Raw genomic sequence first — 25,045 nt, forward strand, 5'->3', positions numbered from 1 at the left:
TCATTTGCCGGTTCTTTATCGTCATCCGCCTGTCGTGATGTAGGCTGCTGCGGTGCGCAGGTCTGGCCAAAATCGCGGTGGCGAGGGGCGAGCTCGAGCTCGCTCGAACCATCGCCAACATTTCTGCCTGCCGCTGCAACGGGACCATCGGGTCACGGCCGCAGCTGATTTCGTTCGCTCAAACCATGACTGAGAGCACAACAATCGCGGCGCACAAATGCGCTAGTCACGTGGTATTATTTGTATTTCGCGGGCTTTTTTCTGACTCTGGAAAAAAAGATACACGTCAGACTTTCTTTATCGCAATTAATGGAATGGGGGTTTATGAAGGTGCTCTACAACTTTCCAATTCACATCTTTGGTCTAAAGTCGATATTTAATAAATTAGTAAAATTAATATAATTAGCTAATTAAGTAATCGCAAAACAAAAAATTGCCTGTAGTGCGCAAACAGGCTGGCAGTTGTATGCAATTGGTTTCACTGACCTACCTCAAATATATTATTTTGTAACCCTTGGTTCAAGTTAGCTGGACACCCGGTATATATATATATATATTATATATATATATATATATATATATATATATATATATATGCTTTCCTTGGCCTCGCAGACTGTTGGCTTCTTTCCTTAATATATATATATATATATATATATATATATATATATATATATATATATATATATATATATATATATATATATATATATATAGGCAGATAAATGAAGGGGAATTGAGGGTGGTCCTTCATATATATATATATATATATATATATAGCTGGAAGTAGATAGAACTCCCAGTGCAACTTAAGCATTAAGACAAGTCTCTCTCGAAGGCATTCTCGAAATCCTCGCCTTGTTGCCATTACTTTGCGGAAGACGCAAAAGAGAAGCCAAAATGTCTTCGTCCACGTTCACAATGCTCAAGAATAGTTCCGAAATGCGACCTCAGGTCGCCATGTCTATTCTTCAGTGTCGCGAAAGAGACGACTCGCGTTCTCTGAAGTTAGTGACATTCACTATTAATTCGAACAGATGTACCTACATGCTTTTCCCTGTGTGGTTTGTGGGCACATTTTAATTGAGAGGAAAATCCACTGGTTGGATTTCTGTCACTCCGCCGTGGGCTCTTCAGAGACTAGTGTCTTTGGTACAATTCAGAACATTCGCTAGAGAGTGGACAAAAACTCTTGCCGTACCTATTTTTATGAATGCATTAATGTTTTATGACAGAACCTTAGAAATTAAAAATAGAAATGACATAACAGTCACCGGGTAGAAAAAGATAGCTTTATATTGGATATGGAAACGCCATTTTTTGACTGCACATATTAAGTCTCTTCCAGAACAAACCTAGAACTCCTGACAAACCTGTTATCCACGCTTTTCGAACTATCCGATGACAAAATGGTAGCGCCCCCTCATTTCTGGCAGTTACAGGCCTTTCTCCGACATTTTTCTGCCACGCGTAAACTACCATTAGGGATATTACGTTTCGAATCCAGCTCGTATACGGCATGAGCCTCTTCGCATAGCACATATGAGTCCAACGAAGATCACTGAAATTTCCTATAGCCCCTCCAAATAGGCATAACGAATTTTTGTAGAGTATAAAAGTGTTGATGAAACATACCCTCTAAGGATGAAGCTACTGAATTTCCAATTTACCCCTCCAAACATGACGAGAGTGCAACATCAAAGCAATTTTATTGAATGAACGCTACAAGTTTTCGCATGAGTGGTGCGAATCTCTCTCACACACACACACACACACACACACACACACACACACACACACACACACACACACACACACACACACACACACACACACACACACACACACACACACACACACACACACACACACACACACACACACACACACACACACACACACACACACACACACACACACACACACACACACACACACACACACACACACACACACACACACACACACACACACACACACACACACACACACACACACACACACACACACACACACACACACACACACACACACACACACACACACACACACACACACACACACACACACACACACACACACACACACACACACACACACACACACACACACACACACACACACACACACACACACACACACACACACACACACACACACACACACACACACACACACACACACACACACACACACACACACACACACACACACACACACACACACACACACACACACACACACACACACACGCACGCACGCACGCACGCACGCACACACACACACACGCACGCACGCACGCACGCACACACACACACACACACGCACGCACGCACGCACGCACACACACACACACACACACACACACACACACACACACACACACACACACACATACACACACATACAGACACACATGCGCGCGCGCGTGAAAAAAAGACGCAAAATCTGGTGACCAGGAAAAAAAAAGAATGGGCAAATGTTCAGAGAAAGCTTCAACACGCTTATTATATCATGCTGATGTTGGTAGAGATTTACTCTGTGTCATGAAGACTGAAATGTTTAGGCAGTAGAAATCCTAGAAGCTTTCACAGGGCGGAAGCTAAGAGCCGCTGCTAGAAATGTTTAACTTAACAAAACTTGAAGTTGGGCTAGATGGTGCATTGTAATTTGACTGAAGATGAAGCGCACTGAGGCGGTGGGTGGGATTTTGGACAACTTTCGGCAGAATGGGAGAGGTCTGGTTTTCACTCATGAACTTCCTTCACAGGGTTCATTGCAGTTTTTAGATATTAACGTTACTTTAGGGAATGATCATGTTTGTTGGTTGTACGCTCCGCGGGCACAGAAACAACTTTTGCCCTACTCTTCGGCACATTCTAAAACTGTTAAAAGAGCTATCGCTAGCCAATGCTTAGGGTCTGCCCTCACGAAGTCGTGCCCGCATGCTGTGCAGTCGAGTTTTAATAGGCAAATACAGCGGTTGCTGTCTGCTGGGTACCCCTGCGCGGTCATTATGTCAGTGACGGAAGCCCTGCTCCGGAAAACCAAGCGAGCCATGTTTGGAAAGAAAACTGCTCCGGTGAGAAATACGGCTAAACCTGTAGTGGTACCGTATATGCATAAGGTTGCGCACCACGTGAAGAAAGTGGCGAACAGACATGGCGTGCCGGTGGTGTTCTCCGCTCCGAAGAAGATGGCGGAGCTTTGCTCACGCATTTCGCGTGCTGGAAAACCGAGCGGTTGTGAGAAAAAACATGCCAAGCGGTTTGTCGACTGCTGCATGGGGGTCGTTTATGAGATCCCGCTGACCTGTGGGAAGGCCTACATTGGCCAGACCGGGCGCTGTATTAATGATCGAGCAGGGGATCATTTGCGGGCTTTAAGGAGTGGAGGGTCAAATTTGGCAGCGCATTGCGCGAACTGCACTGCGTGCGAGCCGCGACTGGCTGACATTAAGATTCTGGGCAGAGGCCGTGACAAGACAGCGCGTGAGCTGTTGGAGGCATTCCATATCGGGAAAAGGGGAGATAGGTGTGTCAGCGATTCGTCGGTGCGGCTCTGGAAGGCAGAGATCAGTTTTCTTGATCGGGTTTTGTGATATTCCTTGATAATGTTTTGTAATATTCCTTATATTTTTTTCCTCTGTCTTTATGGGATTTTTATGTACTGCGCATGAACCCTTTTCAGCATATATTTGCTGTTATTGCTGCAATAAACCAGATGTGAGTTAGCGCGTGTCCTGTGTCTTCTTCTCTTGTGTGCGTCTTCCCGTGCGCTTCATCTTCAGTCAAATTAAAATGTTTAACTGTTTATTTATTTTGTTTGCGATCCCGGTCGGGGCGGCAGCATTGCGATAGAGATAAAACGCAAGACAGTGGTGTACTGTGTGGCTTCAGAGCTTGTTAACGACGGAATCCAATGTGGACCAAAGTTCTGGATCCGTTCATTTAGAGGAAGAACGCAAGGCAACGGTGTACTGTGTGGATTCAGAGTGCGTCAAATAACCCGAGGCTGGCCAGAGTTCCGGAGCCTTTCATTACGATGTACCTCATATGCTGAGCCCATTTGGGACGCTAAAACTGATAGACACGGCAACAACCACAACGTAAAACTTTCTAAGTATACTTATAAGACTCGTCCGTCGGACATGAACTTTGATACATTTGCGATATTTTGATCAGTACACCACCTTCTGCATTTAGACCCGCCGGGGTGGCGCAGTGGTTACGGCGCGCGACTACTGTTCCAAGGACGCGGGATCGAATCCCGGCCTCGGCGGCAGCTTTTCGCTGGGTGCGAAAAGTAAGACACCCGTGTGCTGTGCGATGTCAGTGCACGTGAAAGAACCCCTGTTGGTCGAAGTTTCCGGAGTCCTCCAGTACGGCGTCTCAGCCTGAGTCGCTTTGGGACGTTAAACCCCATGAACCAACCAACCAACCAACCTTCTGCATTTAAGACCAAATGTCTTTCGTGTGCTCACCACGCTTTCGAGCAACCGAGTGATTCATACTTTTGATTAGTCTGACGTCCAGATAATGTTCTAAAGGAATCGTTCATAAGTTGGAATGGGCTGTACACAGTTGGTAGAAAAGAAGCTTCATACTCATACTCATACTCCTTTCCTTTCCTCATACTCCTTTCATACTCATGTCCCAATCACTGGTAAGTACACGGATGGGTGATAGAGCAAACATCAGGGGCACTTTGACATTTGAAGTGCACGTTAAAGAACCCCAGGTGGTCGAAATTTCCGGAGTCCTCCACTACGGCGTCTCTCATAGCCTGAGTTGCTTTGGGACGTTAAACCCCACAAACCAACCAACCATTTGAAGTGCGCAGAGATAATTGGTTCACAAGAAGGGAAAGGCACAATATCTGTCACACTTGATCTGTGGACACCTGAACCGCGCCGTAAGGGAAGGGATGAAGGTGGGAGTGAAAGTGGAAAGAGAAGAGGAAGGGGAGCCGTAGTGTAGGGCTACGGTATCATTTCGGCCACCTGGGGATCTTTAACGTGCGCTGACATCGCACATCACACGGACGCCACTTCGTTTCGCCTCCATCGAAACGCAGCCGCCGTGGTCGGGTTCGAACCCGGGAGCTCCGGCACAGTAGTCGGGCGTCTTACCACTGCACCACCCCGGCGCGAATGCCGATTGAGCAATTGTGGTGTCAGTGCGCGTGCTCACCTATGGTGGCTACTAGGTGTCGGTTGTGCGCGCGTTTAGGATCTCAAAGCTCATAAATTCAAAACATATCTCTGGCTAATTACCTAACTACATTTACCTAACTAATTTAACCTATCCACATTCCTAATTATCCCTGTATATATAACTAATCATCCTTTGGTAATGTTTTCCACCTGCTTTTACATGATTGATTGTTTGAATATGATTACTGAAACTATCCTAATTCCGAAGATGATTGACAGCTGCTGCGAACGCCAGCACGAAAGTAGTCATGGGCCATAAAAGCTTTCGCCTTAACACCGGCAAAACTTAGCGGGAGCGTACAGCGTATATCAAGGAGAAAAGCTCAGATTGCGTTGGAAGCAGTGCTGAAGGCCATTGCCTGACCAACCTCTTAATAATAATAACTGACTCACAGAAAAGGAAAGGCGCAGTATCTTTCACACTAACTCTGCGGACTCATAAAATAAGAGAAGGGACGAAGGTGAGAGTGAAAGTGGAAAGAGAGAAAGGGGTGCCTTAGTAGAAAGAACCGGAGTAATTTCGACCACCTGGGGATTTTTAATGTGCACTGACATCGCACAGTACATGGACGCCTGTCTATTTCGCCTCCACCAATCAATTAGGCGGAGCTGTTTCCGGAGGGTGCTGTTCACCTGCGTATGGTCACGGTTACCGACTTAACACCACGTTAGTTCAGCTCACTTCTTGCACTCAGTGGCGCGCCACATGGATTCTGAGATATTACAAGAAAATAACGAATACACTACCTGCTGCATTTGGGACCGAAATCGCTTTTATATGTTTGCCATTGTTTTTACACAGGGTGATTCCTTTTTTAGATGGTCCTTACGTCTATAGTTTCTTATAAAGACTTCATTATCGATTGGATTGCATACAGGGAACTTTGCACCTGTTGCAACTACTTTTTATTTGCCTTCCTTCATTTGGTTCTGCATTCTTCTCCAAACAGTCTTGCGACAGCCTAAATACAAGGGAACGCCTCCCGCCGCCAGAGATGCAGGCGAGGAACAAGCAGTATGGTCAGTAGGCTGCTAAAGATGGCGGGGGGGGGGGGGGGGTAGGATAATTACTCAATGGGGAAATACCCCGCTGTTTCCGCGTCGATCGTGAAGGCCGTATGTAGGGGAGCACCATCCGCTCCAGATTGGCCACAAATGAAATATGTAGTTTTGTTTTTCAAATACAAACTTTTAAACGAACATTGGCTCCATGTATTATTCTTCTTTTAGTGGTTCCTATTGTAATCGAGGATGGTTTTGAAATTTTATTAATCTACAGAGGTCATAGAACCTTACCCAAGTAGGACACGTAGGAGCTCTAGCATACTGCGGATGCAAGTGAGGAGCATTTTGCCTAGGTGATCCACGAGGAGGTTTGCATCTGAAAAGATAAAGTATGTTTATAGTTTTTGCCGACGATCACAAAGGACGGAGTGATTTTTGTGAAGATATAATCTGGCCGGTATGAAATGGTATTTGCTTGAACCAAAATACACCCGGCAACATGCCGGGTACATTTTTGACAGTACATAAACCGAAGATAACCATTTTACATATTATTGATTGAATCCCTGAACATCGAAGTTAGCGAAGTAACAATGACTTTCTGTATGTTAAGATTACCAGCGTTGAATTTCGCGCTTATAGTTAGCTGAAAGGATACGCACACATACATTGCCCGGAAGCGCATTTTCCGCTCATTAAAGTTAAGCCGTGTTCAAGCTTCCTTCTTTAAATATTTGACTTTTCAATTTTGTGCGGAGGACCACATTTAAAAATAAGAACACTTTTAAATCGTTTAACATGTGGACATGTTCATTAGATATTTGAAGAAGGCGTATAAATGTAGATTTTAAACATATTTTTGCTAATATGCAGAACCCTCCTTATTTCTTAGAAAGCGGTTTTGTGAGGCTCATAAAGCACTGTCCGGCACAGAATTAGATTCGTTCTTCGACATTGTCGTATATTCGTCATCTTCTTCCTCACCGGTCATGAAGAATGACAGGCAAACTTGGCGGCATGACTACAAGGGCCATCTTTGTATTCTGATTATATTTTACTGTATCACTGAAGCCCGAATCAACTCATGTGAACCTCCTTTCTTAACGGGACGCCCCGTTGGTAGCTCCTGCTATGTGAGATAACTTGATGGTCACGAAACCTGCCGGACACCAAATGCCAGAGCAATACCCATGACTTATTGCTGAAAACGCCAACTTCAAATTTTCATCAAAACATCATCTTCCATGCTTTCAGGTGAAAAAGTAGCGACGTTCGTTGGGCCGACGTGTAGGGTTACAGATCTCGGATGGCCAGGCAGTTATTTATGTGATGGAGTATTAGCGCAAAAGTACGCCAATACAGATTGGCTTTTTGGCCATTTAATGTTTTATTGGATGGCGCATATATGCGCGTATTCTATAAATACGTGGCAATTCGTTATCAACAGAAGTTTTATAAGCACGGAAAATAAAAAAAAAATCGGCTTAGTGTTTGACAAATGATTTCATTGTTTTTTTTTATAGGTGAAAAAGATGCGATACGATGATCTAAGCACTTAAATGAAGAAAGAACTGCATTATGATCTGCGTGCCAGGGGCTCATGACAATGCAGGTTGTCTGGATTTTGATCACAACGGGTAGGGGAGAAATTATTCAATTTGAGGTACAATAAATATACTATCACTTCTTTGTGCGCCTGCGCGTACGTGCCGTGAGTTCATTGCCTGGTGCCAATTTTGATGAATGTGTTTTTTTTAGAAACGTTACACCTTCCTTTTTGATTGTACATATTCATATCTTCAATGTACGAATTGTTTTTGTTTCTTTTAAAAGAAAGGGTAATGTAATAAAATGTCATGCTTACATTGTAGCTGCAAATAACGCCAGGAAAACGCACGTCCAGAGCACTGCTCGCTTCATCTCAACGCCTCGTATTCCTGACTGCAAAGTACTGTTGCATCGATGAAGCCGGGCTCTATGCCTAATGTGCGTAGAGGTTTTATGTAAGTGGCTGTGCAGACCACACATGATTAATCTTGTCCCAGCTTCATACAGGACACGCATGTGAGAAAAGGAAATGCAATTAGGATTACAAGAAAACAGCGGCAATGCAAAATGTTTGTGCGATAGCGAGTCTTTCGAACGCCTTGATGAAGAGCGATAAGGCGCAATTGAGCATTTTTACTTTGCGGTATTAGGATCCCTTATGACATGCGCGTTTCTGAAAAAATAGTCATCAATATAAAACATGCCCTAATGAGAGTATTGCATTGTTTATTGGAAAACTTTTATTATCGAAGCTTTATTAAGAGTGTGAAGCTTGAACCCCGAAAAGAACGAGGCATTTTTTCATTACGATTGCAGCATCCAACCGCTTTCTAGTTCATGCCGCCCTTATTTTAGCAGTTTTGCGTCACAAAACACATTTTTTTTTTGTTAGAAAGTTCTGCTCATCGAATTCACCCTGCTCATTACAAATAGTTTTTTATTTGCAGCCTTTCACACGTCACGGATGTTGATATTTGCAAGAGGAACGACAGGTTATTGCAATGTGCTAATGGTTTTATGCGCGCTGTGGGAAATATTTGTTTTGCTCATAGAGGTTTCGTTAATGAGGGAAATCTACTGACATGACATGGCAACACTCCGTGGCAACACCGCATGGAACACTGCATGGCAACACTGCATGGCAAGAACTTATAAAATTAGAAAATTCCACATGCATTCAGCAGCTGGTCTCTTTAGGCAGCCTAGAGGGATTGCTTTTAAGCTATATAATATGATGTCTGTAATAACCGTGGAAGTTTTGACCATTGCAGAGGGTAGGACGAAAATTCTTCTTGCCTTCAGCAAGTATGGAAACCTGGGAATGCATTACGAGCCACATAGTATCGCTCAGAAGTAGACCCCTGGGCTGTAAACTTTCGATAAAGGCTGTACCTGCTCCAACGCAGTAGATAAACCACAGAACGCAGTCTAAAAAGGAACCACATATTATGCATTTCTTACTGAATGCCAGACTTTTGGTAGCGTTTTTTGTAGATTGGGAGCTTTATGTAAATATTTTGGGCAGTCTCTAGTTCTGTAGTTTTTTTCTATTGCAAGTACACCAAATTTTGATGTTTACATATTAACTGCACTAACACTGCTTTCGGTAATAACAAATAAATTTCGAAATAAGAAGAACGGATATCAATTCCATCGACGTGTTAGGCACCAATGTCTGCTTGAAATGTAGTAAGCCAACGCCGATGTTGCGGCGAGGCAAAAATTGCTAACTTCCGGGGACATTACAATTTTGGGTAAGATGCAAAACACACCCCTATAAATGTATTTCTCCAGTTTTACAATCTGCCCTTTGCGGTGAAGTAGGACGCTCACACGAATTCCGCACGACGAAGATCCAGCCGGCAGATGAAACAGACGCGCTAACTTGTCTGGTGCAGTAAAAAATTTATGCTCTAGCTTCAGACAAGCAGCGTAGCTTCTAAAGAGGAAGTCTTCCCTGCTATAGTTGTTTGAGGGATATAAAAAAAAAAAGTGGCGGTTGAAGCATGGCTTTAACCTAATTGCACGAACGAAAGATCGTGTAATTCCGTTAAAGTAATGCTAGGTTCATGTAGGTGGTAGAGTATATTAAGTTAGAATAACATTAGGGTTAAGGTAGAGGGTAGAGTGTACGCTATAAAACAAAGTCCGATGCAAAAGCAAGAAAAAATTGATGCCACACTGGGCAAGAGCTACATGTATTCATCATTGATTACTTTTATGGCTTCACTTTCTGAATGCGTACGCTGCGAAGATGCGCTTCTCGGTTAAAAGAAATTTAGCGAAGGATGCAGATGTGCGGTTGAAGATTAGCGTTAGGCTTAAGGTACTTGTGAAGGGCGGTGCTGCAATAGCGATACAGCTTAAAGGTTGCGAGTAATATTATTTAGAGGTAGCTAGACATTAGTTCGCCCGCAGGGCAGCTGGCTTCGCGCCACATTTGAAGACGACATCGTCGTGAAATTTACAGCTCTAGTAGTAGAGGTTTCGTTACCTAGAAAATCTCGCGTTGGTGTGGTCGGCGCTGTGGCCGTCGGCTTTTTGAGAGAAACTCGCAGGTGGAAGCTACAAATTGATATGGGCGAGCACTGATTCTTCCATGGTTTGTGCCATGCGACTTAAGTCAGTTCAGTTCAGTTCAGTCGTTCAGTCGTGTCCGACTCTTCGTGACCCTATTGACCATGTCACGCCACGCTTTCCGGTCTCATGCGACTTAAAGAGACAGGATAATATTGTATAGTTGAGATCGCCTGCGAACTCGAGTTGCTCATTTGGTGCGGGAAGGTGGAATAAAATAAGATTCAACCTTACTGCGCTTTAATTGGATACAAAATCAAGCTCGCTACTTTTTGGCCGCGTTGTCACTTTCGTGCGAAATGGTTAAAGCGGGATTTTTTATGTCGAGTGTTCGCCTACGCTATTGCATCACACCCTTAAATTTTGGGCTTAAGTGTATCAATCATCGTTTTCTCTGACTTGAACACGGGCTTCTAACGGTTGCAGGTTTTGTGGATGGTACACGTAGGCATATTGTAGAAAGCGAGGTACTGGAAGTCTGATGCAAATTGGGTTTTGGAGGCAGTCGTATATTTGCGAGGGGGGCAGCGTCACACAGCCGTATCTTCACACACATGACACTGGCGTTTTCAGTGTTTATCATGCGCATTTCATATATGGTTTAGGAAGATATGAGGGGTGACACTGAAAACAAAAGCAGACAGCCATGTCACACTGTTGTGTGTTTCTTGGTAGACGCACGGAGGCGTGTAGCACAGGACCCTCAACGTCCCCGCAAAACCACCGAGTGGTTCTTGCGTGCCATTGGTTATTATGATGATCACAAATAGTTACTTGGAGAAAGGAAGCATTATAAAGTTCTTAACTAAAAGGAACAATCAGTCGTTGTAACGAATAACACAGCACACAATTCTTTGTTAATCTGTAGGTTCCTTCCTCCTTCTCGCACCAGTCATAAAAACAGTTTAACGTATCCGCGCTGAAGTTTGTACAGTTTGCTACTTTCGACAAAGAGATCATGCTAGTTGCTGAATGATTTGGCATGAATTGTTTTCGTTCGATTCAAAGGGTTCCAAAAAGACAAAGCAACATCATCAATGACGGAGACCATAGTGGATATGACTCGAAAATGGGAGAAACAGAAAGCAGCCGCAGCGGCCAGCATACCACCCGCGTTTAAGGGATAAGTGGCTGAGCACTCCATTTACAAAGCCCCAGGTATTTGCTTAAGGACTGGAAACTCTACGTATATGCCAAGATGAAGAATGCTGCCATAAAACGTGTTATATTGAGAAATCTATGTTCCAGTTTTTTTGTATAATTGTGTTGATGCAGAGGCAGCTCCCGGAATAAAAGTGCGAAATGTGACAGGCTGCGCGAAATTTCTAAGATTGTGTTTTGTAAACTTGAGGTTCATGACAAATTTATCGCAAGTGGATGGCAGCCAGAGACCTACTAAGATTGTGTTTTGCAAACCTGAGGCTCTGACGAATTTATCGCAAGCGGATGACAGCCAGATACCTCTATGAATATTATACCAGGACGTCAGCTGAACGATTCAACTGAGGACGTCCCTACAGACACTCCAGGCCTGGAAACAGAGGTCTCCTGACACGCCACAGCCCATCAGTGGAAACAAGAAGTGTGAAGGCGAAGTGTGATGAACTTTCATGAAGCGGATTCTGAAACGTGCTCTTCAGCAGCATGATGCTAATGCATTGCAAATAACCTAGTTCAAGGTAATCAATCACGAGCCTTATTCTAAGTAACTGTGATGGAAGAAGTGAAACTGTTGATCTGGGGTTTCGCTCCTGATAAGCTGTTTTAGCCTCCAAGATATAGTACCTATCAAAGTGAGCAGGTTATACTTCACAACTAAGCGTCCAACTGCACACACTAGGTGGCGGTAATACCGATTAAAACAGTATCATTACGCTTCTTCTCAAATTTTTATGGACACAAAGTCGAGCTAAGAGGTTTTTAAAAGTGTTTATTTGCTGGAATTCTCGGAATGTGTGGCATTCACCAAACCATAATATCAAGGCATCGCCTGCAATCGCAAGTGCATAGAATCAAATTTGCACACCGCTAAGCAAGCATGTCATCGCGCCTTTTTTGCGTGCCGAGGCGTGTTAATACTACCTTTTTTCGCGGCATGCTGCGCCTTGACAGTGCACTGAGACGGCAAAAAAGCAAGGCTAAGTGTAGCGGCGCCTGCTCAGATTAAAGCTATCTCAAACAAGGTACATCGTAAGTCTCCGCTCGAGCGGAGCGACCACGCGCACGAACGTATGCTGGAATCTGTCTGCGCATGCGTGAGGCGCCAGGAGCGAGCTGGGGCGCGCGCGGAGCAGATATCTCGCTCGCTGCACGCTCTCGCTGGTGCGGCAAGAGGCTTGCCGGTTTTAGAGCGCAGCTCTTTGGTGGCCGTTCCTAGGTTTCGCGGCGGCGTCGGCGTCGGCCTTGTAACCAGTTCCGCCCCCCTTTCAGCCCCCCCCCCCCCCGTTCGAGCCCGCGCTTTGGCCACCGGAGCCTCGCAGGAGGGGGGGGGGGGGCAGGGAGGTACACTCAGCGGCGAATGTTGGGGGCAGGAGCGCGCGCAGCTACCGGAGCACATGAGGAGAAAAAAAGGGGGTCGCCGGAGGCAGCGCTAGCAGCGACTCACTGACGTCGCTAGCTAGTCAACACAACGTGCTGCGTAGAACACCGTCGCCGCCATGCAGAAAGAGGAGACCCCCCCCCCCCCTCTTCCTGAGTGGAGGCGAGGGTGCTCTCCGGTTGCGGAAACGCCGACCCGCTCCGCAAGTATGCGGGCGCACCGAGACGACCGCTCCGGAGGGGGATACAATAGCGCTCGCATCCTTCATCCGCAGAAAGCAACCGTACAGCGGCGGATCACGGTGCGTGCATCCCGTTCTCACTCGCTTCCAGGCTCGCTTCACTCGCTAGCGGCGTCAGCGAGTCGCTGCTATCTGTTCGTTGCGCAACGCTCCTATGGACCCACGCGCTGCCTCCCGCAACCTCCCGATAACTCAATTGCTCTCTTCATTTATCGGACCACAAAGCTTCTTTCATGACAGCCAAGAACTGTTAGTGGAGTGTTTCTTGAAGGAATACGTGTGAAAAATTTAAAAAAAAGAAGTATGTAATTGTGCTTATGTGCCTTGCTCGAAATCCTTGCCTCTTTTTTTTTCTCTATTGGTTCACGGCAAAGGAAAGGCGCAGTATTTGTCACATTTGCTTTGTGGACACCTGAACCGCGCCGTAAGGGAAGGGAGGAAGGTGGGAGTGAAAGTGGAAAGACAGAAAGGGGAGCCGTAGTGGAGGGCTGCGGAGTAATTTCGACCCCCTGGGGATCTTTAACGTGCCCTGACATCGCACAGCACACGGACGCCTCTTCGTTTTGCCTCAATTTATCGAAAAATGAAACAGTTGATGAGCTGCGCTCAAATTTTGCATTAGGAAGTAACATAATCGTGGGCATTTTTTGGCTGTCATGCACCAATTAAAACATGCAGATCCAAATTCCGGAACTGCCTTTCGCACCCTCTCTGCGATCTCTGCTTTTTTTTTTTTTGGGTCATCGGTGCTGTGGTACGTAGTGTGCGCGCAGTCAATCGACACAGTAGCGCGCGCCAGGGACGCTACACGGAGGTGCGTACTTTTGAGGCTAAAGCCTTTCTAGGATCATGGAACGAAATTCTGTGTGCGAGAGTTAAGCGCCAGATTTGTGCTCGAGATCTATGCTCGAGGTGTGTCATATTCCTCGAGGTGTGTTCTTGTCTAGCGTTGCTGTCATCTGCATTTCCACACTGAACGCGCATTAAGGAGCGCCAGGCGACAGGAGCGATGGTGCACCATAAAACCTCACACTTGCTGGAGAAGTGTGACAGATACTGCACATATCCTTTCCTGTAAATCGAGACTTTCGTTGGGCCGATCTTCACTTGCGTATCGTGGCGGCGACGCTAGGCCTAACGGCTGCGCCGCAGCCCGGTCGTGAGTGAGTCGCCCAACCGCGGCAAGATGGCTCAACAGCCGCAACGTGGATACGACCCGGAGACCTTTTCCTGGGCCGAGATTTCGGCAACTTCGCCTGATAGCCCAGATTCTGCGCCCATCGAGAACGAGAGGCTATTCGTTAGTCGAACGCCGCTCCCGCAAGCGGAACGCCAACTCCAAGAAGGCGGACGCCAAGTTGGCTGGCTCCTCAACACAGCAAGACGCTGCTGCGCGCGCTACAGCACTTTACGGCGGGCCCTCACGTAAGACGGACCCATTTGGAAACCAAAGCCGCTTCCGCGGCTTCACCCCGAAGACATAGTTATCATCCTGAAGCCCCGGGTGACCGTCGCTCTCAAGGATGTGTACCAACATGGCGAGCTGGGAGCAGCGTTCGCGGCCTACCTGGGCACCCAGGCCGCAGCATAACTCAGCCTGCCCCCCACGTGGGAGTAAAATCTCATCGTCGCAGGCACCCGACAACCGCACGTCGCGGACAAGCTTCTGCGAAATTTCGAAATTGACTCACCAAAGGGTCGCCAATGTACGGCCAGCTGAAACTCACTGGTGGTGTGCGTCGCGGCGTCATCACCGTAGCCAACTACGAGACCAGTGAGTCACTACAAAACAAGATTCAGTGGCGTGCTGGAGAGCTTGCCGATATCCGCAAGCTTGGAAACTCAAACGTCGCGGTGCTCACATTTCGTGGCCAAAGTGGTGCCGCTATTTATTCATTACAATTCTGAAGTGACCCTTGTGCGTGCTTACAAGAGAACTGTCCCGGCCTGCGTGCGGTGTGGCACTGTGGGCCACCGGGCGGACACATGCCCCTGCCACGCCGGACGCGTATTTGGGTTTGCTCGGTACGGTGGCTCCGCAAGGGACAAAACGACAGAAGAGACAAGAAAGCGGGCTGTTCCGACTAGCATCTACCGCCCCCAGGAGCCGAGCAGCCTAGCGATTAGCGGCTCATGCTTTTTCAATGGGCGTCATGTTGGACGCGGCACTAGCTTAGAAAGCCTATAATACTACTACTACTATTATTATTATTATTATTATTATTATTATTATTATTATTATTATTATTATTATTATTATTATTATTATTATTATTATTATTATTATTATTATTATTATTATTATTATTGTAGTAGTAGTAGTAGTAGTAGTAGTAGTAGTATAGAGGAAGACTCGTTTCACTAAGTTGGCACTGAATTGTCTGTAGGTAACGGCCAAATTAACTGGCTAAATATTATCTCCCCAGTTTTAATTATTAATGATAATAATATTAATTCGGAAAGGCGCAGTATGTCACAATTGTGTCTGTGGACGCCAAGGGATGAAGGTGTCCACAGACAAAAGGGAGGAAGAGAGAAATAGGAGCCGTAGCGGAGGGCTACGGAGTAGTTCAGGTGTCCACAGACACAAGTGTGACAGATACTGCGCCTTTCCCTTCCTGTGAACTAATCATTATTATTAATAATAATTAAAACTGTGAAGATAATATTTAGCCAGTTAATTCGGCCGTTAACTAGACAATTCAGTGCCAACTTCGTGAAACGTCTTCCTCTATACTACTACTACTACTACTACTAATGATAATAATAATAATAATATTAATAATAATTAGCAGAGAACTATTACTGTATATTATTATTATTATTATTATTATTATTATTATTATTATTATTAGTAGTAGTAGTAGTAGTAGTAGTAGTAGTAGTAGTATAGAGGAAGACTCGTTTCACTAAGTTGGCACTGAATTGTCTGTAGGTAACGGCCAAATTAACTGGCTAAATATTATCTCCCCAGTTTTAATTATTAATGATAATAATATTAATTGGGAAAGGCGCAGTATATCACAATTGTGTCTGTGGACGCCAAGGGATGAAGGTGTCCACAGACAAAAGGGAGGAAGAGAGAAATAGGAGCCGTAGCGGAGGGCTACGGAGTAGTTCAGGTGTCCACAGACAGAAGTGTGACAGATACTGCGCCTTTCCCTTCCTGTGAACTAATCATTATTATTAATATTAATTAAAACTGTGAAGATAATATTTAGCCAGTTAATTCGGCCGTTAACTAGACAATTCAGTGCCAACTTCGTGAAACGTCTTCCTCTATACTACTACTACTACTACTACTACCACTACTAATGATAATAATAATAATAATAATAATAATAATAATAATAATAATAATAATAATAATAATAATAATAATAATAATAATAATTAGCAGAGAACTATTACTGTATATTATTATTATTATTATTATTATTATTATTATTATTATTATTATTATTATTATTATTATTATTATTATTATTATTATTATTATTATTATTATTATTTATTTAGTAGTAGTAGTAGTACTATAGGCTCTCTCAAGCTAGTGCCGCGTCCAATAGGACGCCCACTGAATACGCATGCGCTGCTAATCGCAAGGCTGCTCGGCTCCTGGGGGTGGTAGATGCTAGTCGGAACAGCCCGTTTTCTTCGTCTCTTCTGTTGCTTTGTCCCTTGCGGAGCCACCGTACCGAGAAAACCCAAATACGCTGCCCGGACAACGAAAAGTGTGGCCTGTGTGGCCAAACGGTGCCTGTCGCCGACGGGGTCAAGGCACCTCATGAATGCACTCCATCCTGTGCAGTCTGTGGGCAAGCCTACCCTACCAACTCCCGCGACTGCACAGGAAAATTCCGCCAGCTCAAGGTTCCCGGCCCCAAGGCCAAACGCCGTGAGCCCCCAGTGAACCAGCACCCTGGTGAACAGCCAAGGCACCTAGCTTCAGGTGCCAATGGCGGAACGCCGCCTGGTGCTCCCGCTACCGACCACAAAATGCCGCTCGGGAAGAAGAAGGCGCCTCCACCGCCACCACCCAGCGGCACGGACACCCACCACTTCCCAGCCCTCAAGACGGACGGCGCTGCCGGCGCCCGGGCATCAGTGCCCCAACATGGCAGACAACAGGTGAGAAACTGGGCTCGGATCGTCTCCTCTCTTCCCCAAACCCCTCTTCTCCACTCACCGTCTCCGCGCTCGATGCGAATACAAAAAACAGATTGACGTCCTCCGGGCACAGAATGAAATTTTGCTCAACAAAATTCAAAATTTAGAATCAAAATTGACGTCCGTCGCTCCGAGCCCGCAGAACTCGGACGCAATGGAGAGCGACGCAGAGCTGTCGCCTGCCCTCGTGACAGCGATTTCCGCGATGGAGGAGCGCTTATCCTCCAAAATGCGATCTATGATCGAGACGGCTATGAACCAGATCCGCACCAAGGTCATAAGTGCCATACCCAAGGTGGTCTCAAAACACATCTCGGACAATCCCCGCCTCCTCCGTCGGTCGGGGCCCATTAGGGACGTATCCCGTCGTGCAAAATTCAACCGTCGGATCATTGATTCAGAAAATGAGGACAGCTGCCCCGCTCCTGTCACCACCCCCGTGGTACCGCAGGTAGCTGGCTCTAGGGCGGCCACTCCCTCATCCTCTTCCCAAAATATGTTTAATCATGGCGAGACACCCTAATGAAAGGCGTTCTCCCACCTCCAATTCGGCCTTCTCAACTTTAATATCACAATGGAACTGTAGAGGCTTTAAGGACCGCACTAAGCGGGACCATTTCCGCCTCTACCTTGAAACCTTCGAGTCTGTACCAGCCGTGGTTGCCCTCCAGGAGCCAGGCCTGGGCGCCACACTTTCAAATTACACGACGTTCCAACAGGATCCCGCGCCTTGTATTCTCGTACACAAATCATGCACAGCCAACTTAGTGGATCTCGATCTCCAAATAGATTATTCCTACGTAATGGTGACCATCCTACCACTCCGCCGCAGGGACCCGCCACTGCATGTACTCAACTTATACTGCTCTCCCAAACTCAAGCGAGCAACATTGGCGGACCTCTTCAGCCGCGCGCTAAGAATAGCGGGTCGCGATCCTCTCCTGATCGTGGGGGACTTTAATGCTCCCAGTCAGCTGTGAGGGTATCGCAAGGAGTAGTCGCGCGGACGTAAGCTGGCGGAACTTGCGTCCACATTGGGCCTCACCCTCCAGGCTGACCCCGTCCACCCAACACGGTTAGAAAACTCCGTGACAAGGGATACGTGTCCGGACTTAACCTTCACTCGCAACATAAAACACGCAGATTGGCTCAACACCGAGGAAACCCTCGGTAGTGACCACTGCATCCTTAACATTACAATACACACACGCCCGCTCAAACGTCCCACAACACAAGCATGTATCCCAGATTGGACAAAATTTAGGCAAACTTTTGACTCACTTGATAACACACCCATTTCCGAGCAGGGCTATTCAACATGGTCCCAACAGCTACTGACACACCTTAGCTCGCATGAAACACAGATCCAGCTTTCAGAGGCGGTCACGGACGTGGATAACTACCTTCTACACCTCTGGGAAGCCCGTCGCAGCCTCGTCCGCCGTTGGCGACGCCAGAAACACAACCGCAAGATAAAAGCTCGAATTGCCGAGCTCACCCAGAAAGCAGCTGAGTACGCGGCCCAACTCGCCGACTCCAACTGGGTGGATAGATGTAACACGGCCGCGCGACAAATATCCAGCCGCAACACATGGCGCCTCTTTCGAGCCCTCATCGACCCAACCCAAACACGAACCGAAACACACAAACATTTCCAGAGTGCCATGCATGCTTTCTCTGGCAACATGACTCAACTGGCAGAGAAACTCTGGGACCAGTATTTCTGTACAGCCCAAGACCCCTGTGCACCAGCGTACTCTTAGGCAGGCAGAGAGAACACAGAGCTAAATCAACTTTTCCAGCTCCATGATCTGCGGGCAGCTAGCAGCTATGACCGGTATCTATGACCGGTAGCAGCTATGACCGGTTATGACTAGCAGCTTACCGGTATCGCTCAAGAGGAAAGTATACAATAGTTGCATCTTGCCTGTACTCACCTATGGGGCTGAAACGTGGAGGCTAACCAAGAGAGTTCTACTTAAGTTGAGGACCACCCAGAGGGCTATGGAACGAAAAATGGTAGGGGTAACATTAAGAGATAGCAAACGTGCAGAGTGGGTCAGAGAATAACTCAAGTTACCGACATTCTGTGAAATTAAGAAGAAATGGACATGGGCGGGACATGTAGTGCGAAGAGAGGATAACCGATGGTCGCTGAGGGTAACAAACTGGATTCCAAGGGAAGGAAAGCGTAGCAGGGGGCGGCAGAAAGCTAGGTGGGCGGATGACATTAAGAAGTTCGCATGGGTCAAGTGGATGCAGCTAGCACAGAACCGGGTTAAGTGGAGAAATATGGGAGAGGCCTTCGCCCTGCAGTGGGTATAATCAGGCTGATGCTGATGATGATGATGACCTGCGGGCGGCTCTTGCCAAAATGAAACGGGGCACTGCCGCGGGAAGGGATAAGGTCACCGTCAAGCTATTGGCGAACCTGTCCGACTCGGCATACCAGTCCCTCCTCGACTACACCAATGCAATTTGGCGCGGGGACACCCCCCTACCAAGCGACTGGAAAACGGCTCTGGTAACCTTTATTCCTAAATCAGGCAAACCAATTGACACAGATAACCTCCGCCCCATCTCTCTCACCTCCTGTGTAGGCAAACTAAAGGAGACGATGATGCGGGACTGGCTATCTGAATATCTTGAAGAAAAACATGTATTCGCGGACACCATGTTCGGATTCCGCCCACACAGATCCGCTCAAGATGTCCTCCAGCAACTCAATCGGGAAGTCCTTGACCCACTCGAATGCCCCCATAATGACCGGGTAGTACTCGCCTTAGATCTCAAAGGGGCATTTGATAACGTAACACAAGAGATCACACTCACTAACCTAAGCCAGACCGACTGTGGCCTCAACACATTCCAGTACATAAAGCAATTTCTCACGGAACGTCAATCCTACATTCGCATCCAAGATAATGAGCATGGTCCTTACCTACTCGGCACGCGGGGGACCCCCCAAGGCGCGGTACGTTCCCCGCTGCTCTTCAATTTGGCTATGATGCACCTGCCTGAACAGCTCGATGGTGTCACAGGTGTGCAGCACGCCCTGTATGCCGATGACATCACCCTGTGGGCTACGCATGGCAGCATAGGGGACATTGAAACCAGCCTGCAAACAGCGGCGACGATAGTAGACCGCTACGCCCGCCGCTGTGGTCTTCAGTGTTCCCCACAAAAATCGGAATTTGTGCCCCTCCGCCCCTCGCCAAAGTGCACAACTGAAATCACTCTTTCTTTAGACAGTGGTCCCATACACGAAGCGGACGAGATACGGGTATTCGGACTTTACATTCACAAACAAAGACGGTCAGACACAACATTGACCAAACTCCGTAAGGTGGGGGACCAGGTGGGCCGCATGGTCCACCGGTTTTCAAACAAACGCGAGGGGTTACGAAGTAAAGATGCCTTGCGGCTGGCAAACGCCTTCGTGACCAGTCGGATTCTCTATTAGACACCTTATCTCCACCTACGGAAACAAGAGGATGATGCCCTTGAGGTCATCCATCGTAAAATTATTAAGCGTGCTCTAGACCTCCCCAGCACTACTTCAAACAGCCGTCTTATGACCCTTGGGGTGGTGAATACTTTCCGGGAGCTCCTGGAGGCGCACCTTACAAATCAGTACACGCGTTTATCGCAAACGGAGTCAAGTCGCCGCCTTCTTGCTCGACTACGTATCGAACAAACCACTCTCATGGAAGACAAGTTTCGCATCCCAGAACTGTGGAGACGCGCCCTCTGTGTGCGACCTCTTCCAGCCAATATGTCACACGAAGATCATAATGGTCGGCGCCTGGCATGAGCCGAAGCCCTAGCCCGACCTTATGGCAACAAAACAGATGTATACTACGTGAACGCCTCCGGCCCTCACCATGGGGGATGGTACATGGCCGCTGTAGTTCACAACAGCAAAACGGTTAACAGTATCACCTTCAGAGCCCACAGTACAACACACGCAGAAGAGCTGGCGATTGCCCTCGCGGCCTCACACTAAGATTCAAAATATATAATTACCGACTCGCGAGGAGCCTGTCGGAATGTCAGACAAGGCTGGATTCCCTTACTAGCCTTTCAAATCTACTCAAATTGTATACGGGATACGGACCCCGCACTCCGTTACCTTATATGGACCCCTGCTCATCAGGGTTTGGCAGGAAACGAGGCAGCAGACGCAGCCGCCCGCGCGCTCTCTCACCGGGCTGTTTTCTCCTCCCTACCCGATCAGGAACCCGATTTTAATCCAGCCTACACCTTCAAAGATATCACGATGTGCTATCAGAATTGTCATCGCCTTTACCGCAGCCCATACAAAGGGCTCAAAAAGGCCGATGAGCGGCTCTTTCTCCACCTTTTCACCAATACATTGCTGTGCCCGGCAGCACTAAAACATTTTGACCCCTCCTTTAGTGGCAGCTGCCCACACTGTGGAGCGGTGTCTTCTGACATCTATCACATGGTGTGGGCCTGCCCCTCTAATCCAGCTGTTCCCCCCATCCCCAACCCAACCCGGGAGGACTAGAAGGTGATCCTGCTCGGCTGCTACGACTTACAGGCCCAACAAGCCTTAGTCGAGCATGCCCGGGCGGCGGCAGCCGCCACTGGGGTCCCAATCTAGGGACCTCCACCTAGTGCTTGTAAGGACCGGTGCCATATGGGCCGATCCGAACATACCTCCCGCCCCTTGTATGGGTACTAAATGTTCTTACCACCACCTACTCCTACCTCCGGCCCTCTTACGACACATGCAAAGGAGGATCCCAGGAGGAGGAAGAAGAAGGAGGAGACAGGTGGACCCTATGATTTACAACGAAGCCATCACGCAAGCGCTTCGTTTCCCGGAAACACCAGTTGTGAGCGTGAGAAAACTAGGTTCCTCCAACATAGTGGTCATCACTTTCGAAGCAAGAAAGGTCCCTTTTCATGTCTTTTACTATGATGAGGCGTAACAACACCAGCCTGTACACTGTGCGGCAGACTTGGACACCGGGCGTATGTCTGCCCTTGTCCTGCACAGTCACGATGTCCGCAGTGCCGTTAGGAAGAGATTCAAGAAACCCATGACTGCCAATCCAAGCGCACGGTGTGCGAAGGACCCCATTTCATGGGGTCGAATCAATGCAAGTATAGGTACCGAACAACACAACCAACCAAAGCCAAGACAGGTCAAGTCAGGCACCAGTCCAGAGCAAAGTTTCGACACCGATCCAGCCGCAGAGGCACATCAAGCAGTGGGGACCGACTGACCCCCCCAGGCTCAGTCCAACAACAGGAACTCAGCACCACCCTGCTCACGGTCATTAAAGAAAAAACCTGGTACTACCGGTGTCGCTTCCTATCGGCAATCGTCCAGCTGAGAAGACAACCGGACTCCATTACAACGATCAGCGCAACGACGGCAAGGTGAGCTGAGTAGATGTAGCTGCCTCCTCCCCGAAGCGTTGGCTTACAAACAACTTAAAGCAGAGATTGAGAAACTAAAGTCTGAAAATAAGTAACTAAAAGAGCAATTAGGCATCATAGCCAATCCCAAAAACACATTACCTCCATGTACGCCACAAACATGTTCGATAGAGGAGGACAAGGTTGAAGTACACCCTCCGTACCCACAGCACCTAAATAATAGCACCCCCGAGAGGCAAACAACTTCACTAAAGACACCACAGCAGGCGCCAACACCTCAGTCACCACCACAGCAGACAGCAGCACCGCAGGCACCCATGCCGCAATACACCGAGAACACCCAAACACAGGATCGCATTACTCGCTTAGAAAACACAGTACAAAATCGCATGGAAAATAAATCACCAGCTCTAATCGAGACGACAATCAAAAGAATGTTAGAATCAGTTATCAGGCCTATGATGAAAAAGCTTGAACTCGTTCTAATCAGGATGAAAGCGCAGGAGATTAAAATTGACCTCCAAATTCAGGAATTATGGGATGTTTCTCACAACAAAGGCACAAAACTACAAGAAAAAATGGAAAGTCGTCGCCTAGTCAGCCCTCAACTTGATCAAAAACCTGACGGTGCACCACAGGATCAGACACACCTTTCTAATCCTCAACAAGGCGCTACAACCAAGACGTAAACTTGTCATCCTACAATGAAACTGCAGGGGCTAAAGCATAAGAGGAACACATTACAACACTACATAGACTTTTATGCTCATACGCCGCAAATAATAGCACTGCAAAAAGAGAATATGGATACTAAGATCAGATAATACTCAATATATTAAACTCCTCTACATGCATCTTGATCCACAAATCATGCACAGCTACCACTGTAGACCTTGATCTACACAGCGACATTGAATACACCTTTATAAAGTTGCTACCACAACAGAGAAACAACAAGGGCACCTATATACGAAATATACATAGTCGCTCCAAACAGCGCCGCGTAGACTTTGATGCGATCTATTTCAAAGAACTAAGAGAAGCTCAAACAGCTCCCCTATAGTTGTAGTCGGCGACTTTAATGCTGCTAACCCAAGGTTACTTGAAAGTGAAACTTAAACTTTTGCGTTGCTAGGGGAGCCTAGCAACGCCACCTAGAGTAGTGAAGCTATTGCTTAAAAATAGTTCGCTCCCAGACAACAAACTCTCAATTATAGTGGTACCCCGCCGCGGTGGCGCAGTGGTTAAGATGCCCGACGACAGTGCTGGAGTACCCCGGTTCGATCGCGACCGCCCGCGGTGGTTCCGATGGAGGCGAAACGGAGAGGCGTCTGTGTGCCGTGCGATGTCAGTGCACATTAAAGATTTGGTGGTCGAAATTACTTTGCAGCTTTCCACAACGGAATCTCCTTCTCTTCTTCCACTTTCACTTCCACCTTCTTCCCTTTCCTTATGGCGAGGTGGTCGTGGTGCTAACGTTTATTGCCGCAAATTTCAAGGAATTATTTCGGGCTGGGGTGAGTCTAGGGTGGCCTTTAGTCTTGGGCGACCTGATGAGGGCCAGTTGCGTACGTTTTCTGGGGCTAGCCAACACCTTGTCGCATTCCTCCGCTGAGGCAGCTGGCAAGAGTGTCGTTAGAGGGGGATTTCTGGCGCATTCCCATAGTGCCTGGTAGCTTGTTTTAGGGTATCAGCCTAAAAACTAGTCTACTAGTAATGTCAGCCGACAAATGGCATGTTGCGCAAACCTCCTCTGTGGGGTTTATTTGGAGCTGGTCCAGAATTACTCGTGCCGTAAGGGTGCGTGACAAGCGGGTCACTTGGGCTGTCTTATGGGCTTCAGTTAGCTCAGGTAGCATGTTAAAAATTCCCAACTGCAGTAGTGTATTTCAGTCGGCTGATATAGGCAGGCCAAGGGCTGCTTTGCATGCTATTCTAATTATACTATTAGGTGCATCTTCATCCCTATCGCGTCGATGATAGTACGGGCAGGCGTACATGATTCTACTTATCAGGAAGGCTTGAATGATCCTGCTCAGGTCGGCTTCTCAAGTGAGGCCATTGCTCATGGCGCAGTCTACGTCTTTCCTTTTTTGTGAAGGGAAGCGCATAATAAAACCTGTCTGCCAAAGCCAGCGCTGCCTTCTGAAAAAATCGCTTCTTTCACTTTAGGAATTATTTACTAATTCACCTGTCCAGCTGATTCTATTTGTCAAGTAATTGCGCATTTATCAACAACGTGAAAAATTGCTGTTTGGATACAGTCTACTTCAGCGACAGCGGGCGCCGCCACTATCCGCTAAGGCCCGGATTGTGACCAATTGAAACCGATGTTTTT

General features: G+C 47.1%; 1 pseudogene; it reads left to right on the plus strand.

Annotated features, from left to right (window-relative positions):
- The first annotated feature begins 14,829 nt into the window (after positions 1-14,829).
- LOC146181690 (uncharacterized) lies at positions 14,830-21,922 on the plus strand (annotated as a pseudogene).
- The last annotated feature ends 3,123 nt before the right edge of the window (positions 21,923-25,045 follow it).

The sequence above is a fragment of the Amblyomma maculatum genome, chromosome 8, assembly GCF_055883805.1.
Source record: "Amblyomma maculatum isolate TAMU_Amacu chromosome 8, ASM5588380v1, whole genome shotgun sequence".
NCBI classification, from domain to species: Eukaryota; Metazoa; Arthropoda; class Arachnida; order Ixodida; family Ixodidae; genus Amblyomma; species Amblyomma maculatum.